Source organism: Oryx dammah, unplaced genomic scaffold, assembly GCF_014754425.2.
Source record: "Oryx dammah isolate SB20612 unplaced genomic scaffold, SCBI_Odam_1.1 HiC_scaffold_14, whole genome shotgun sequence".
Classification (NCBI taxonomy): domain Eukaryota; kingdom Metazoa; phylum Chordata; class Mammalia; order Artiodactyla; family Bovidae; genus Oryx; species Oryx dammah.
The window spans coordinates 2,906,638-2,924,805 of record NW_024070198.1 but is presented as its reverse complement, the minus strand read 5'-3'; the positions used below and the strand labels follow the sequence as shown (position 1 = coordinate 2,924,805).

General features: G+C 35.0%; 1 non-coding gene across 1 annotated transcript; it reads right to left on the bottom strand.

Annotated features, from left to right (window-relative positions):
* Positions 1 to 16,859: 16,859 nt before the first annotated feature.
* On the bottom strand, positions 16,860 to 16,931 carry TRNAW-CCA. The gene has a single exon. It is a non-coding gene; the product is annotated as a tRNA-Trp (tRNA).
* Between the last annotated feature and the right edge of the window lie 1,237 nt (positions 16,932 to 18,168).

The following is an 18,168-nucleotide window of genomic DNA, read 5'->3' as shown; positions in this document are numbered from 1 at the left end:
GAGGCTAATTACTTTACAGTATTGTATTGGTTTTGCCATACATCTATACTCCAAAACTTCACATCTAGTTTCTCCTTGTCTTAATATCTTTCATTCTCAGTCATTCAGTCATGTCCTACTCTTTGCACCCTCCAGTACTGTAGCCTGCCAGGCTCCTCTGTTCATGGAATTTTCCAGGAAAGAATACTGGAAGGGGTTGCCATTTTCTTCTCCAATAGTTTAGTCAGGATTCTACAGTCAGCAGAGCTAATAACCAATATGAGAGGGATATATATACATATATACATGCATATACATGTACACATATAAGAATACCTGTATATATATATATATATATATACAATATACATTATATATATATGTATATATATGTCTTGACCACTCATATTGGAGAGTGTGATCAGTTTTATTAGTCTACCAATTCAAATGCTTGTCTCATCCAGAAACACCCTTACAGAGAAATAATGTTTAATCAATTATCCGGGCAACATGTGACTCAATCAAATTAACATATCAAACTAATCACTATCAGTATGTTACATTTGTTACAACTAATGAATAAATATCAATTTATCATTATTTATTAAAGCATATTTTCTTCAGGTTTACTTGGCTCTTGCAGCATATCGTTTTTCTGTTCCAGATCCCATCCAGAATATCACATTACAGCTAATTGTCATATTTCCCTAGGCTCTCTTGGTTGTGACACTTTTTCAGACTTTCATTGTCTTTATGATCTTAATAGTTTTCAAGTATTTCTGGTGATTAGGACTATTGATCAAGTACTTTGCAGAATGTCCCGTCAATTTAATTTGCCTGATGTTTCCACATATTTATATATGTCTATATTTACTTTCGTTATTTTTTATTAGGGTAGTTGATTTACAATGTTGTGTTAGTTTCTGCTGTATATAAAGTGAATCAGCTCTATGTGTACATATATCTTCTCCCTTATGGTCTTCCCATCCCCTCCCACCCATCCTATCCATCTAGGTCACCACAGAGCATTGAACTGAGCTTGTGCTATTTTCTGATGCTTTTGCTATGATTAGACTGGGGTGATTTTGTAGAGGAGGTAGGCTATGGAGAACAGTGTAATTTTTATACAGTCATATCAAGGGCATATGTTATTAACATAATATCATGGTTAATGTCAACTTTCATCACCCAGCTAAGGTAGTTTGATTCAGGTTTCTACATTTAAGCAATGAGAGTTATACTCCATATCTTTGAGGAAAGGTATTTCTATTTATTTTTCCTAATTATAATAATTGTCAATTATATACCTCTTAAAATAAATGAAAAGAACAAAATTTATAATAATAGGATTTATCTATAATCCAATACACACTTATTACATAATATCAGTGATTTCAAAGTGTGAGAGTTGTAACATAGGTGGCATTTGTTAACAAAGTCACATTGTGAAAATTATTTTTATTCTTTTTCAAATCTATGTGAAAATCAAAAATAAAGTTTGGTATTGGTTTATTATTTGCAGTTCTCTGACACCATATCTTTTTTTTTTACTCTATTGGAGCAGCCTCAGGTTTATATGTTTATAGGCAACTCTTTCTACCTGGATCAAAATAACAGCATTTTGCTTTCATCATATATATTTTATAAAGATGTTTATTTTTTTCTTATAACACTAGCTTCAAATTATAGAAACAAAATTATACTTCAAAAAGTATAAACTAAAATGCCAATTAAAAGCATATAAGTAAATAGTGATCCAGATGGTATACAGGACTCAAAAACGCATAATTGAAAGTTTGAGAAATGTTAATTTAACATAAAAAACAGCAAGTATCAAAACTTTTCATAGAGTTCATGCGTGTCTTCAGGTGATTAATGCCAAGGAAGAGAAAACTTTTAATTTTTAAGAATATGATATTGATGGGTTCATTTGAGGTATAGTGATTTTTCAATAAAAATTTTGAATAATGGGTAGAAAAGAAATTGCATATTGGTTTATTGTTCAGTCAGTGCACATGAAAATTCTTCATAGTATTCAGATATCATTTCTTTTTGTTTAGGATTAGAAGTCATCTCTTTCTGATCTTTTTTGTGAGAAAAAAAAGCAAACAAAAATGTGTCTACCACTTGATACTTGAGAATGTCATATGCCATATACTCCAGAAAGAAAGTCAGTGGCACTTGTGCTGACATGCCATATCTCTTCTAGTACTTAAGCTGCTTCTAATATGAATTAGAATCATCCAAAATCATGGTGTCAACACTATTTTTGGTGACTAAATTCAGACCAGTGGGGCATCATACTGCTCTGTACAACAAAGGGCAGACCAGTAGGTACCAGGATTAAGACATAGATAAAATTTTTCCCCACCTCCTAGCTGCCCCAGGGCATTTGATTTACCACATTATTAGACTTCCCTGAAAAGGAGACATTGGATTGAATTCCAGGCTGAGAATGTTCTTCCCAGATACCATTTTTGGGGTCTCTTAATCTTAAACATCAGAAGGGAACTGTTCTCTAGGAAATTTCTGGGGAATCAGCAAATTTCTAGGAAGGCACTCCAGAACTTGGTGACTATTAATGGAGTGGGTTGCCATTTTCTTCTCCAATATGTAAGTGGAGGAGTCTCCAAATGCTGGGGTATAAGTGTAGTACTGATATGATTAAGCTGTAGCTTATCCCGTGAGATAGTGAAGGACAGGGAAGCCTGCTGTACTGTAGTCCACAGGGTCACAAAAAGTCTGATAAGACTGAGCAACTCAACTACAACAAAAAAATTCACTGTGAAAATATTTTGGTACCTAATGTTGCATAATTGAAAAAGAATATCTAACAAACATCCATAACTTGATAATTTTGAAAAATTGACATATTAAAAATTTTAAATGTTGATTTCTGGCTTTAAAATTTCATACATACTAGATAGGTGGATAGATGTGCATACGTGCTTGGTTGCTCAGTCGTGTCCAACTCTTTGTGATTGAAGCCCACCAGGCTCCTCTGTCCATGAGATTTTCCAGGCAAGTATACTGGAGTGGGAGTCCATTTCCTCCTCCAGGGGCTCTTGACAACCCAGGGATCAAACCTGCATTTCCTGCGGCTCCTGCATTGACAGGCAGATACTTTACCACTGAGTCACCAACGCTGATTTTTTAATTTTAGAAAATATGTTTTATAAAATCACTTGTTGCTCTTCAGTCACTAAGCCATGTCCAACTCATTACGACCACATGAATTTCAGCATGCTAGGCTTCCTTGTCCTTCACTATCTCCCGGTGTTTGCTCAAAGTCATGTCCATTGAGTCGGTGATGCCATCTGACTATCTCATCCTCTGTTGCCCTCTTATCCCTTTCCTTTCAATCTTTCCCGGCATTAGGGTCTTTTCTAATGAGATGACTCTTCACATCAGGTGGCCAAAGTATTGGAGCTTCAGCTCCAGCATCAGTCCTTCCAATGAACATTCAGGATTCATTTCCTTTAGGATGGACTGGTTTGATCTCCTTGAAGTCTGAGGGACTTTCAAGAATCTTCTCCAACACCACAGTTCAAAAGCATCAATTTTTCACTGTTCAGCCTTCTTTATGGTCCAACTCTCACATCCATACATGACTACTGGCAAAACCATAGCTTTGACTAGATGGACCTTTGTTGGCAAAGTAATTTCTCTGCTTTTTAATATGCTGTCTAGGTTTGTTCTGAGAAGGAAATGGCAATCCACTCCAGTACTATTGCCTGGAAAATCCCATGGACAGAGGTGCCTGGTAGGCTACAGTCCATGGGGTCGCAAAGAGTCGGACATGACTGAGTTACTTCACATTTACTTCCAAGAAGCAAGTGTCTTTTAATTTCATGGCTGCAGCCACCATCTACAGGAATTTTGAAGCCCATGAAAATAGTCTTTCACTGTTTCCATTGTTTCCCCATCTATATGGCATGAAGTGATGGGACTGGATGTCATGATCTTGGTTTGTTTTTTTTTTTTTTTTTAATATTGAATTTTAAGCCAGTTTTTTCACTCTCTTTTTTCATTTTCAAGTGACTCTTTAGTTTTTCTTTGCTTCCTGCCATAATGGTTGTATCATCTGCATATCTGAGGTTACTGATATTTCTCCTGGCAATCTTGATTCCAGCTTGTGCTTCATCCAGTCTGGCATTTTGCATGATATACTTGGCATATAAGTTAAATAAGTGAGGTGACATACAACCTTGACATTCTCTTTTCCTTATTTAGAAACAGTCCATAGTTTTATGTTAGTTCTAACTGTTGCTTCTTGACCTGCAAACAGGTTTCACAGGAGGCAAGTAAGGTGGTCTGGTATTCCCTTCTCTTTAAGAATTTTCCACAGTTTGCTGTGATCCACAGAGTCAAAGGCTTTAGCATAGTCAATGAAGCAGAAATAGATGTTCTTCTGGAATTCTCTTGCTTTGCCTATGATCTAATGGATTTTGGCATTTTAAACATTTTACATATATGTGTTATATATATATATGTGTTACAGTTTTAACACATACCTTACCAAGGTTATCATTATATATAACCAAGTAATTGTAAATGGACTCTAAATTGTTATTTCACAATAATTATACGTAAATTTGTAAAATACTAAATCAGAAAGCCAAGTTAAAAGTGAGTTCACCAAAATAAAAGTTGGATCAAAGATTTGGAGGATAAAAACACATAATATGCATTTATATACATGTGCCACATACACATGCACTTATTCATAGTCCCATATAATAATAGTAATATAGTACAAGAAAGACCAAAGTTTTGGATCTAACATATACTATCTTAGGAAGATATTTAGCTTAACTAGGTCTTAGTTTTATGTACTGTAATTTTGTACATAAGACATGCCAGATTCCATAGGAAACATTTTTCAAATAACGGACTCTTTAAAAAGATTCTATTTTTCTTTCTCTCTCATTCTTTTCTCATTTTCAAAGCCTATCATTTCACCTTATTTTTGCTTTTCCATCTCCCTCTGCATGTGTGGACCTATATCTGCCACCCATTCCTTACGGACATTGTTTTATAACTTTTTTTTTCATTGATTGCCCAAAACAGTTTCTACTAAATCATATACTTTAGCATACAATCATATCACAGATTGGAAACAAATTTTGAAAAAGACAAGTGATAAAGAATTGTTATCCAAAATATACAAAGAATTCCTAAAATTCAACAACAAGAAAATGAGCAATCTTATCTTTTTTAAAATGGGCAAAGGACCTTAACAGAGAAGTCATCCAAAAATATATACAAATGGCAAATAAATATATTGAAAGATACTCAACATCTTATGTCATTAAAGTTTAACAATTAAAATAACAGTAAGATGCCACTACAAACCCATTTGAGTGGACAAAATCCATACCACCAACAACACTAAATACTGGTGGAGACATGGAACAATAAAAACTTTAATTCAGGGCTGTTTGGAATGCAAAACAGTACATACTCTTCAGAAGACAGCTTGGTTTTTCCTAAAAACACTCTTACCATACAACCCAGCAATCATCCTTAAAAATTTTACCCAAATGAACTGAAACTTTATGTTTATATATAAAAAAAAAAGTTGCTGAAACTTTATGTCTACACAAAAAATGGATACACATGGATATACATAGAAGATTTATTCATAACAGCCAACAGTTTGGATTCAACCAAGATGTCCTTCAGGGGTTGAATGGATAAATAAAAGGTGGTACATTAAGAAGGTAGAATGTTATTTAACCCTAAAATGAAATGAGCTATAAAGATATAAATTAAACTATATAATTCCAACTATATGACATTCTGTAAAAGGCAAAACTTCAAAGATAGTAAAAAAAAAAAAAAAAAAGAATCAGTGGTTTCCAGGGGTTGGGAAGGGAGTCATGAATAAGTAAAGCATAAAGGATTTTTAGGGCAGTGAAACTATTGGAATTGATATCACAGTGGCATATTCATGTGAGAATATATCTGGCAAAACCCAATATATTTATGTTGTATCTATGTCCTAATACATACAACAGTAAAAGTGAACCCTAATGCAAACTATTGACTTTGGTTGAAAAGATGCATTAAGTTTATGAATCATAACTAATATACCGCTATGGTGTGAGATGCCCATAGTTTGGGAGATTCTGTATGTGTAGGAGTAAGGGGTACGTGGAAAATATCTCTATGTTCCTCTGATTATTTCTGTGGGCCTAAAACTTCTCTGAAAAATAGGGTCCATTTAAAAAGAAGCTGGCCACAAATTTTACCTCATTTAAACTCATGTAAGTTATTTATGTTTGAATTCCTTAGGAGAAATTTTGTGTGGTGTTCCAGTCCTTAAAGGGAATCACAAAATGTTGGCATTATTTTTCATGATTGTCTGTGTTATTAAAAGATTTCTGATGCCCAGATATCAGATACACCAGATCACATCCCACAGTACAGTTCCTGTTTTTATACTTATTCAGTTACAAATTCAGAAACAGAAGGACATGTAGCAATTTTACATTGCTTGAGTTTTAATAAAACTTGTGAGTGGTAATGGATGGATACTGAAGTCTAATGACATCCTTTATTCTGCTAGCAAATGGAGACAGGTTTCAGAGGTAGAAAACATTGATTTCTGTTTAACCTAGTATACTCATCTGTACACAGCACTAACATTCATTCTCTCCAGGAAGGCTTTGCTATGGGATGATAAGTTTTAAAAAGGAATAGAATTTGATCACACACACACACAGACACCCACACACACACTCATGTAAATGTACACAGAGACTGAAAATTTTATACATATTTATGATTTATGAGTTACATGTGGGTAAAACCTTATGAATAAAGGCAGCTATCTTACAAATCAATCCTGTATTAACGTTAAAAAATTTACTCAAACTCTTGACTACATGGAATATTGAAAAAAACAATGAATCCACAGTCAAAGAGTTCAGAGCTTGGTTTTGCATACAGTTGCTTGATGCATTCGGGCAATTTACTGAATTAGGCAAATTCGGAAGTTTATTGAAAATCTTATGAGTTTGATAATAGAGACTTCTTATCAGTTTGAAAATGTCTTGGACAAAGTAGTGAATGTTTTTGATACTTAGAGCCTTCTACCAAATTCATACATTAGTTCATAATTAGCATATTATAGAATTAAATAAATTGTATGCATATTTATTGCATATAATAGGGATCTAGTAAATGGTGGTTTCAAAGGGCCACTTATATATATATACATATATATATATGTATACATTTGTATATATATGCATACACATATGTGCATATATGTGAGAATGCACTGGTCATAGAAAACACCTTCATCCAACCACACAAGAGATGACTGTACAGAAGGACATCACCAGGTGGCCAATATCTAAATCAGATTGAATACATTATTTCCAGCCAAAAATAGAGAAGCTCTATACAGTCAGCGAAAACTAGACTGGGAGCTGACTGTGGCTCAGATCATGAACTTCTCATAGCAAAATTCAGACTTAAATTTAAAAAAGTAGGGAAAACCACTAGACCATTCAGGTATGACCTAAATCAAATTCCTTACAATTATACAGTGGAAGTAACAAATAGATTCAAGGATTAGATTTGATAAGAGTGCCTGAAGAACTATAGACCATGGTTCGTGACATTGTACAGGAAGGGGTGATCAAGAACATCCCCCCAAAAAAAGAAATGAAAAAAGGCAAAGTGGTTGTCTGAAGAGACCTTATAAATAGCTGAGAAAAGAAGAGAACCTTATATGATATTATATGTGGCGGATTCATGTTGATGTATGGCAAAACCAATACAATATTGTAAAGTTAAAAAAAATAATAATAAACAATAATAATAATTTAAAAAAAGAGAACCTAAAGGCAAATGAGAAAAGGAAAAATATATCCATTTGAATGCAGAGTTCCAAAGAATAGCAAGGTGAGATAAGAAAGCTGCCTCAGGGATCAATGAAAAGAAATAGAGGAAAACAGAGGAAAGACTAGAGATCTCTTCAAGAAAATTAGAGATAATAAGGAAACATTTCATGCAAAGATAGGTACAATAAAGGACAGAAATGGTATGGACTTAATAGAAGCAGAAGATATTAAAAAGAGGTGGCAAGCATACACAGAAAAACTATACAAAAAATATCATGACCGAGATAACCATGATGGTGTGATCAGCCACCTAGAGCCAGACATCCTGGAATGTGAAGTCAAGTGGGCCTTAGGAAGCAGCAGTGTGAACAAAGCTAGTGGGAGTGATGGAATTCCAGTTCAGTTATTTCAAATCTTAAAACATGATGCTGTGGGCCAGCAAATTTGGAAAACTCAGCAGTGGCCACAGGACTGGAAAAGGTCAGTTTTCATTCCAATCCCAAAGAAAGGCAATGCCAAAGAATGTTCAAATTTCCCCGCAATTGCACACAACTTACACACTAGCAAAGTAATGCTCAAAACTCTCCAAGTCAGGCTTCAACTATATGTGAAACTGTAAACTTCCAGATGTTCAGGCTGCATTTAGAAAAGGCAGAGGACCAGAGATCAAATTGCCAACATCCGTTGAATCATGGAAAAAGCAAGAAAGGTCCAGAAAAACATGTACATCTGCTTTATTGACTATGGCAAAGCCTTTGACTGTGTGGATCATAATAGATTGTGGAAAACTCTTAAAGAGATGGGAATACCAGACCACCTGACCTGCCTCTTGAGAAATCTGTCTGTAGGTCAAGAAGCAACAGTTAGAACTGGACATGGAACAACAGACTGGTTTAAATCGGGAAAGGCGTATGTCAAGGCTGTATATTGTCACCCTGCTTTTTAAATTTATATGCAGAGTACATCATGCAAAATGCTGTGTTGGATGAAGCACCAGCTGAAATCAAGATTGCCAGGAGAAATATCAATAACCTCAGATATTCAGATGACTCCACTCATGGCAGAAAGTGAAGAAGAACGAAAGAGCCTCTTGATGAAATTGAATGAGGAGAGTAAAAAAGTTGGCTTAAAGCTCAACATTCAGAAAATGAAGATCATGGCATTTGGTCCCATCACTTCATGTCAGATAGATGGGGAAACAATGGAATGAGTGAGAGACTTTATTGTTTTGGGTTCCAAAATCCCTGCAGATGTTGACTTCAGACATGAAATAAAAAGATGCTTGTTTCATAGAAGAAAAGCTATGACCTACCTAGACAGCATATTGAAAAGAGAGATATTACTTTGCCGACAAAAGTCCATCTGGTCCAAGCTGTTGTTTTTCCAGTAGTCCTGTATGGATGTGAAAGTTGGACTCTAAAGAAAGCTGAGTGCAGAAGAATTGATACTTTTGAACTGTGGTGTTGGAGATGACTCTTGAAAGTCCCTTGGACTGCAAGGAGATACAACCAGTCAATCCTAATGGAAATCAGTCCTCAATATTCATTGGAAGGACTGATGCTGAAGCAGAAACTCCTATAATTTGGGCACCTGATGCAAATAACTGACTCATTGGAAAAGACCCTGATGCTGGGAAAGATTGAAGGTGGGAAAAGGGGATGACAGAGGATGAGATGGTTGGATGGGATCACTGATGAATGTGAGTTTGAGCAAGCTTTGGGAGTTGGTGATGGACAGGGTAGCCTGTTGTGCTGCAGTCCATGGGGTTGCAAAGAGTTGGACATGACTGATCGACTGAACTGAACTGATACATAAATATATTAACATGAAAACATACATGCATTCATCATATACACATGGTTGCAGTGCAGTCACAAAATCATCTCCAATTCTTGCAACCCCATGGAACTTAGCCCACCAGCCTCTCCTCTTCCTCTGTTTGTGGGATTTCCCAGACAAGCATACTGAAGTGGTTTGCCATTTCCCACTCCAGGGGATCTTCCCAATCCAGGGATTGAACCTAAGTCTCCTGCATTCAAGGAGTCTTTACTGGTAAAGGAATCTTTACCAATTGAGCCACCAGAGAAGCCCCTTTATACACAAATGTGTCTCAATATATATTTTACATAAATTATAATTTTAAATCCTAAAATTAAACTCATCAGCAAATTTTCTTTATTTTGAGAAAGGGGAAACAAAGTTCAGAGGTGTTAATAACTTCCCTGATGCCATACCACTAACAAATGTCAGAGCTGAAATTTAAACCTCACCCAAATGACCTCAGAGCCAGAATTTCCTGTACTACACAGCATCATCCCCTATAACTTTTTTATCCTGGAGTCATTTTTAATTTTCTAACTTACTCAATGCATGAGAGCTGAAGAAGCAAGAAGGAAGAGTTTCTTCATAACTGACATCAGTTAGGAACATTCTCACAGGTGAAAAATTTTGTGCCGCTCGGTGCATGTCCCAAATGACTTCTGGAACACTTTAAGTACTGATTCACAACAGAATTTTACCAAGTAGGTGAATTTGCAAATTGGGAATCTCTCCTTATATCTCCCTCCCTTCCTCCCTGTCTCTTCCTTCCAGATATAGACAGATATATATATATATATATATAAAATACTACGGATGTTTAGAATTGGTCCTCATTACTCAGAAAGTCTTTTTCCCTGTACTTTGAAAGAGTAGGCAGTGGTAGCTACTAGCTAATACTCTAGAATCTGTCCTCATTTTTGAAACATATACAGAGTCACACTAAGAAAAAAAATAAAAAGATGCCTAATTAAAGTTAAAATATGTATTAGGGCTTGACCTTGTATCCAACAATATTAATTTAGTTACTTACTCAATGACATAGAATATATTGTATATTCTTTAATTTTTAATGGATGAAGCTAAGATATTTGTTTAAACCCTCATAGTTAAGTACATGAACAAAAATTTTTTTTACAGTGAAATTTTTTTTTAAGGTGTATTTAAGTCTCTTTGTTTCTCTTCCCTTAAATTTCTTCATTTATCTAAAACTTGGGTCAGGTTTAAGGACAAAGTGATTTACAACTAAAAAGGAGGGTTCTTCTGTAAAGCTGATAAATAGACTAGAGGATCCAGATAAGATAAAAATAGTTAAGCATAGGGGATTCAAAGTGGTTGAGATCAGCAAGTATGGATTTGGTTATGCCTTTTCATTTGTTGGGCTTCCCTGGGTCAGGAAGATCCCCTGGAGAAGGAAATGGCAACCCACTCCAGTATTCTTGCCTGGGAAATCCCATGGACGCAGGAGCCTCGTGGCCTACAGTCCACAGGGTCACAAAGAGTCGGACATGACTGAGCAACTTCACTTTCATTTGTTGGCAATTTTCTCATCTTTTTCTAAGTATTTCCTAGAACTGCAGTGGCAGTATAATAATTCTGGGTGTGTGTAGTTGAAGTAAACAGACTGCTGTTATTCAGTTCTGCATGTGTGAAGTCACTTCAGTAGTGTCCAAGTCTTTGCAACCCCATGGACTGTAGCCCACCAGACTCCTCTGTCCATGGGATTCTCCAGGCAAGAATACTATAGTGGGTTCCCATTTCAAGTCTGCAAGATACTCGCAAGTCCCGTTCAGTGAGGGATGCAGAAGCCCAGAGTATAGTCTATTATAGTTCACTAAAATACCCTAATAACGTTTGGGGACAGACCCTACAGAAAAGTAAGTTGTCTCCCTAGTCTTTGATCTGCACACTCATTTTCCTCAGGATCCTCATGGGAAGAAATGCTTGATTAGGGACAGAATTCTAGCATTTGCATTGAGCCTTTATCCATTGAGCACAATATTCCTAATCCTATGCTTTTTTCAATATAATTCTCCATCTTCTGAGTTACTGGTAGTTTTTAGTATTTTCCATTAGCAGTTCACCTTTATATTCTGACATATATTTAAGATTTTCATGTTTATGTATATGTTTTTGATAAAATATGCTCCAGGTTAAAGGGCTTTTAGCTTCATGCCAAAGGAATTCTCTAGATATGACCTGTAAGACCCATAGGTCTAAATACTCACAAAATTTTATAAAATTTGTGATTGTATGTGTCTTTTAAACTATTTTGAAATAGATTTCATAGATTCATAATATTGTTAGTGATTACCATGCAACCTCATAGATTTTTAAAATGTGAATGTTATATAAAATTACAGCAATAGGGAAAATAACAATAATGAATCCATAATGTAAGAGAAACAGTAATAACCTGTACAGTTTATTGAGTGCTTACAATATTTTAAGTAGTATACTGAGGGTTTTATATACTTAATTATTCTTTCAGTAAATTAGTGAGATTAAGAAACAAAAGAGACCATAGCAAAAATCAACAAAGCCAAAAGCTGGTTCTTTGAAAGGATAAATAAAATTGACAGACCATTAGCCAGACTCATCAAGAAACAAAGAGAGAAAAATCAAATCAATAAAATTAGAAATGAAAATGGAGAGATCACAACAGACAACACAGAAATACAAAGGATCATAAGAGACTACTATCAGCAATTATATGCCAATAAAATGGAAAACATGGAAGAAATGGACAAATTCTTAGAAAAGTACAACTTTCCAAAACTGAACCAGGAAGAAATAGAAAATCTTAACAGACCAATCACAAGCACGGAAATTGAAACTGCAATCAGAAATCTTCCAGCAAACAAAAGCCCAGGTCCAGACGGCTTCACAGCTGAATTCTACCAAACATTTAGAGAAGAGCTAACACCTATCCTACTCAAACTCTTCCAGAAAATTGCAGAGGAAGGGAAACTTCCAAACTCATTCTATGAGGCCACCATCACCCTAATACCAAAACCTGACAAAGATGTCACACAAAAAAGAAAACTACAGGCCAATATCACTGATGAACATAGATGCAAAAATCCTCAACAAAATTCTAGCAATCAGAATCCAGCAACACATTAAAAAGATCATACACCATGACTAAGTGGGCTTTATCCCAGGGATGCAAGGATTCTTCAATATCCGCAAATCAATCAATGTAATTCACCACATTAACAAATTGAAAAATAAAAACCATATGATTATCTCAATAGGTGCAGAGAAAGCCTTTGACAAAATTCAACATCCATTTATGATAAAAGCTCTCCAGAAAGCAGGAATAGAAGGAACATACCTCAACATAATAAAAGCTATATATGACAAACCCACAGCAACCATTATCCTCAATGGTGAAAAATTGAAAGCATTTCCCCTAAAGTCAGGAAAAAGACAAGGGTGTCCACTTTCACTGCTACTTTTCAACATAGTTTTGGAAGTTTTGGAAGTTTTGGCCACAGCAATCAGAGCAGAAAAAGAAATAAAAGGAATTCAAATTGGAAAAAAAGAAGTAAAACTCTCACTGTTTGCAGATGACATGATCCTCTACATAGAAAACCCTAAATACTCCACCAGAAAATTACTAGAGCTAATCAATGAATATATTAAAGTTGCAGGATATAAAATCAACACACAGAAATCCCTTGCATTCCTATACACTAATAATGAGAAAGTAGGAAAAGAAATTAAGGAAACAATTCCATTCACCATTGCAACAAAAAGAATAAAATACTTAGGAATATATCTACCTAAAGAAACTAAAGACCTATACATGGAAAACTATAAAACACTGGTGAAAGAAATCAAAGAGGACACTAATAGATGGAGAAATATACCATGTTCATGGATCGGAAGAATCAATATAGTGAAAATGAGTATACTACCCAAAGCAATCTACAGATTCAATGCAATCCCTATCAAGTTACCAGCGGTATTTTCACAGAACTAGAACAAATAATTTCAAGATTTGTATGGAAATACAAAAAACCTCGAATAGCCAAAGCAATCTTGAGAAAGAAGAATGGAACTGGAGGAATCAACTTGCCTGACTTCAGGCTCTACTACAAAGCCACAGTCATCAAGACAGTATGGTACTGGCACAAAGACAGAAATATAGATCAATGGAACAAAATAGAAAGCCCAGAGATAAATCCACACACCTATGGACACCTTATCTTTGACAAAGGAGGCAAGAATATACAATGGAGTAAAGACTGGTCAACCACTTGTAAAAGAATGAAACTAGATCACTTTCTAACACCACACACAAAAGTAAACTCAAAATGGATTAAAGATCTAAACGTAAGACCAGAAACTATAAAACTCCTAGAGGAGAACATAGGCAAAACGCTCTCCAACATAAATCACAGCAGGATCCTCTATGATCCACCTCCCAGAATACTGGAAATAAAAGCAAAAATAAACAAATGGGATCTAATTAAAATTAAAAGCTTCTGCACAAAAAAGGAAAATATAAGCAACGTGAAAAGACAGCCTTCTGAATGGGAGAAAATAATAGTAAATGAAACAACTGACAAACAACTAATCTCAAAAATATACAAGCAACTTAGGCAGCTCAATTCCAGAAAAATAAACGACCCAATCAAAAAATGGGCCAAAGAACTAAATAGACATTTCTTCAAAGAAGACATACAGATGGCTAACAAACACATGAAAAGATGCTCAACATCACTCATTATCAGAGAAATGCAAATCAAGACCACAATGAGGTACCACTTCACACCAGTCAGAATGGCTGCAGTCCAAAAGCCTATAAGCAATAAATGCTGGAGAGGGTGTGGAGAAAAGGGAACCCTCTTACACTGTTGGTGGGAATGCAAACTAGTACAGCCACTATGGAGAACAGTGTGGAGATTCCTTCAAAAATTGCAAATAGAACTGCCTTATGACCCAGCAATTCCACTGCTGGGCATACACACCAAGGAAACCAGAATTGAAAGAGACACCTGTACCCCAATGCTCATCACAGCACTGTTTATAATAGCCAGGACATGGAAGCAACCTAGATGTCCATCAGCAGATGAATGGATAAGAAAGCAGTGGAACATATACACAATGGAGTATTACTCAGCCATGAAAAAGAATACATTTGGTTCAGTTCTAATGAGGTGGATGAAACTGGAGCCGATTATACAGATTGAAGTAAGCCAGAAAGAAAAACACCAATACAGTATACTAACACATATATATGGAATTTAGAAAGATGGTAATGATGACCCTATATGTGAGACAGCAAAAGAGACACAGATGTGTAGAGTGGACTGTAGGACTCTGAGGGAGAGTGGGATGATTTGGGAGAATGGCATTGAAACATGTATACTATCATGTAAGAAACAAATCGCCAATCTCTGTTCGATGCAGGATACAGGAAGCTTGGGACTGGTGCATGGGGATGATCCAGAGAGATGATAAGGGGTGGGAGGTGAGAGGGGGGTTCATGTTTGGGAACTCATGTACACCCATGGTGGATTCATGTTAATGTATGGCAAAACAAATACAGTATTCTAAAGTAAAATAAAGTAAAAATTAAAATTAAAAATTAATAAATTTAAAAAAAAAAGATTAAGAAACTGACTCTCTGAAAGACTAAGCGTCTTCCTTAAAACCTCATGCAGGTTAAAGGAAGTGACAAGATCATACAAAATTCTAAGTGCCTCCAGTGCCTATCTCCTTAAAAAAAGTAAAAGTGAAGTTGCTCAGTTGTGCCCAACTCAGGCCATTATAATAATAAACTTATTCAGGCTAGACCAAAGGATATGTGCAATTTAAAATATTTCCTGCCCCAGGACATTTATTAAGTGCAGATTTAGTGTTTATTAAGCTAAGGAAAAAGGAGTTTTATTTAGATCATCAGTGAGTGGGTAGTGTCTGAACTAAAAGAAAAAGACAGTTTTACCACCCTCCTACAAGCCTAAGTCAGACTAAATGACACTGGTAAATATAGTCAAATGGTCAAATGTTAATGTGATTCCAGATTAAATTATTATAATTCTTCATGCCTGGAAAATATATATCATATCTTGAAGCTTTTATTAGGAAGTTATATGAATGTACAGCCTATATTTGAGATTTTAAAACACATGCACAAAATTATCATAGCCATCTTTTCCATATTGATTACTTAAGTGTGATTGGACTAATCCAGAAGAACCGAAATGTATTTAAGGGTTAATCATTTCTTTCATTTTTCTGAGTATAACACTAAAAAATTTCTAAAACAGATCGTTTTCCACCATAATGAATAAAACTGTTTGATCAGGACATTACTTTTCTCCTCTCCTCTTTCCAATATAGAATGATTTGTCCCATCTTTTACATCATTTTATTGTATTCTTGATGCTAAATTCTGTTTTTGTCATATTTTCTTTCTTTCTTCCTTTCTCTGTGAGTTGTGTGTGTGTGTGCATGCATGCATATGCTTCTCTCTGTGTGTATGACCAAATTAACACTTAATGCAGCACTGGAACTGCAAAGATTAAGTTTTTACTCTTTTATCAGCTGAATATAAACTTATAATAAATGTATACCATTTTTCTCTTAAATTATCTGAATATGTATGAAAATTAACATACATAGAGAGAACGACTTTGCCTATTTAGCTTGGTAAATGCTCTCCAGAGTTATGCTTGCTACCCTTCATAATTTATCCACCTAGAATAAGATCTATAACATAGTATACTAATTAAGCAGTTGGGAGTTTTAATTTGATTTCCCAGATAAATTGTGAAGTATGGTATTTCAGGAATTTCTTTACATTTGAAAAAATAAAAACTAGCAAAATACTCCTGGAAACCCAGTGGGGTAACACTATGACATATATAATTTTGGTCACTTTATCCAGGCATGTTTCAGGGATGAAGTAACATGTTATTTTTATTTTAACTGCCTATATTTGGAAAAAAGAATTTAATAACAAAATTAATTTAAAATTGAAAAATTGTTAATATATATGCAATCAATAAATGTTCTCATAATTTTTCTTAAACACAATGTTGGTTAAGTAACTATTTAGAAGCAAAGTGAAGTCGCTCAGTCGTGTCCGACCCTTTGCGACCCCACAGACTGTAGCCTATCAGGCTTCTCAGTCCATGGGATTTTCCAGGTAAGAGTACTGGAGTGGGTTGCCATTTCTTTCTCCAGGGAATCTTCCCAACCCAGGGATCGAACCCGGGTCTCCCGCATTGGAGGCAGATGCTTTACCCACTGAGCCACCAGGGATGAATTTAATGAAAAACAGATAGCTTCTGAAATGTACATGTTCTAGGGTATATGTACATGCATATGTTTATGTGTACACTCATTGCATCTCAAATTTTTCTATCTACTATAAAAATTCATTCAGTCAGATTTATTTATCATATAACTTTGTGCACAGTGTCATGCTAGATAGTGTTGGATATTTCCAAGGTCACATTCTAGGGAAAGGCTAATGATCATTATATTGATTGTAGAGCTGGTGATAATTAATATGATTAGAAGTAGAAATGAAAAGGATGATGAGTTGATTAGTTAGTAAAACCTAAAACAAACAGTAGCAATAAATTCCCTTCCTAGGGTGCATTTATTGAGGACCTCTTATCAGACCTGCATAGGCGAAATCATTTGACTATGGTGATGACACCTGAAGCACTATTGATCTGCAGCAGTGGCAGAGGTATCAATTTCTGAAATGATTCTGCTAAATCCAAAAGCGTTTGGTTCTATCTGTCTAAGCTAAGATGTAATTTATTACATCCATTACTTGTAATATTTTGCATCAGCAGTACAAAGAATGAGATTACTCAGTTAGGGCTGTAAATAGTGAAGACATGACACGAGTGCATCGGAAAATAAAGTTTGTCATTGAAGGTAAGGGTCATGCGAGGATGTAGGCAAGGGCAAACAGATTAGAAAAGGAGGTATGATCATCAAGATAAATGAAGTGTCTTTTACAAGAAAATCTAATCTTCTAGAAAGTCCACTGCTAATATATCACTTATATAAAACTTTAGAATGAGAAAATTAGCATGGGGAAATGATATTGTAATATTCATTGGCAAATTTTCAACTATCTTCATCATTCACTTATTTTGAGAGTGAATTTTATGTATAATGTTATTTATAAAATAACCTTAAGGATTATCAAAATACAAAACTTTACCTAAAACAGTTAATATATTATCTGGATTTTATGGAGTTTATATTTAGATCAACTCAACTTAGTGTGAAAGCTTCCCTAGGATAATTTATTTCTCTGACATTTGGGAAAATTAACAATCCAAATGATTAATACTTCCTTAAAATAAATATGCCCTTATACATAAGTGTAGGCTGTAAACTTACAGTCTTCATTTAGAAATTTAAGCAGAGTACATAACATTGTCATGTGACTTTTTCAGAGACAGAGTGTTAAGCTTGATTGTGCTTGTAAGAAAATCTACATCATTCATGCAAATAAATAAAAATAGTTTATTTT